The 1727-nt window shown below is 37.3% G+C and overlaps 1 protein-coding gene across 1 annotated transcript in view; it reads left to right on the top strand.

Annotated features, from left to right (window-relative positions):
* Window positions 1-1727, top strand: part of LOC108685872 (angiotensin-converting enzyme-like) — a 14490-nt gene that overhangs the window by 8215 nt on the left and 4548 nt on the right. The window lies entirely within an intron of this gene.

Genomic DNA, 1727 nt, shown 5'->3' with positions numbered 1-1727 from the left:
TATATATATATATATATATACACACACACATAGGTGTATAAGCTAAATCTGCTGTTTTTTAGTCAGAAAAACACATTTTTTTTTTCCTAGAAAGCAAAATTTATTTAAAGTACTTGCCCTCGCTAACTATACATTTTTCCCATTTTTCGGGCAATTTGTATATACCATGCCAAAAAAATTTCTCATCTTTCGAGGCAAACCACTTATCAAGCCATTTTTGGACGTCTTCATAAGAATCGAAGTGCTCAGTGAGCGCGTGGCCCATCGACAAAAACAGGTGATAGTCAGAAGGTGCCAGGTCTGGTGAGTAAGCGAAATGGGGTAGCACTTCCCAGTTGAGTGTCTCCAAGTAGTTTGGACCATTGTTGACGTGTGCGATGATGCGTTGTCGTGGAGGAAAATCAGCTTGTCATGTCTTTTCCAATAATGCAGCCTTTTTTCACGCAGAGCACGGTGCAATTTGATCAGTTGTTGGTGATAGTGGTGAACATTAACAGTTTCACAGGTTTTAAGCTCGTAGTAGATAACACTCTCCTGATCCTACTAAATGCACAGCATCATCTTCTGTCCGAAGCGATTTGGTCTTGAGGACGATATTGATGGTTGGGCGGGATCAACTCAAGATTTCTTCCGTTTAAGATTCTGAAAATAGATCCACTTTTCATCGCCTATCATAATCCGATGCAGGAACGACTTTCTTTTTTGTCTGGCAAGCAGAATTTGGCATGTGTTTTGGCGTCGCTCCATCTGCCTATCGTTCAATTCATGCGGTACTCATTTTCCGATCTTTTGAACCTTCCTTATGCCATGGTAGCCGCATGGAAATTGCTGCTTGAGAAACACCCAATTGCTCGGCAAGCATTTTTTGCGATTGGTATCGTCCTCGTCCAAAAGAACTTGCAATTGACAGTCTTCAACCTTCCTGGGCCGATTTTCTCGCTTCTTGTCACTCAGGTCAAAATTATCGTTATTGAATCGGCGAAACCAATCTCTGCTTGTTTCCGATAAAGCATTGTCGACATAAGCCTCCACAAGCATTCGATGCGATTCGGCAGCCGATTTCTTCAAATTGAAACAGAAAAGCAAAAATTCCCGCTTTTTTTTAGTAAAAAACTAGACATGATTACGAAAGAAAAAATGTATGTTGTTGTATGAAATTGCTGATGATGTGCACATGTGCAACTTAATGTTGACAGATATCAAACATATAAAAAAAAGTGTGTTGTGTGCCCAGGGTAGCTTTGTACGCTCACTAATGTCACCTGTGAGCAAACAGCGGATTTAAGTTTATATATATATCTCGTATATATATATATATATATCTCGTAGAATCCTTTGGATATCTCACGGATATTGTTTAAATCTCCATGGAATCTCAGACACTTGTACGTCCTCTGTTGGATAACTGAAATCATTCATATGGATATCACAAGATTATCGCGATATTTCAAAATGACATCCGTTGGACAAAGTTCCTAGGATAAAGTGTACTGTGTAGGACATTTATATTTATATTTTTATATTTATATTTATTCGAACTGCGCGCTGAATTGGTTTTTCGGATTTATAAACACAATTAAACTACTGTAATAATATCACAAATTAAATTAAATTGATAAGCAATTTTTAACAATTCAATGCTCAATAAGATATCTTATTAGAAAGATGTTAAAGTGCTGAAAAATTGTAAATAAATTTATTGCCAAAAATATTACCTCAGCCGAGAG

Source organism: Atta colombica, unplaced genomic scaffold (genome assembly GCF_001594045.1).
Source record: "Atta colombica isolate Treedump-2 unplaced genomic scaffold, Acol1.0 scaffold161, whole genome shotgun sequence".
NCBI lineage: Eukaryota > Metazoa > Arthropoda > Insecta > Hymenoptera > Formicidae > Atta > Atta colombica.
Note: the sequence above shows the minus strand (reverse complement) of the source record. Positions and strands in the feature narration are given on the sequence as shown.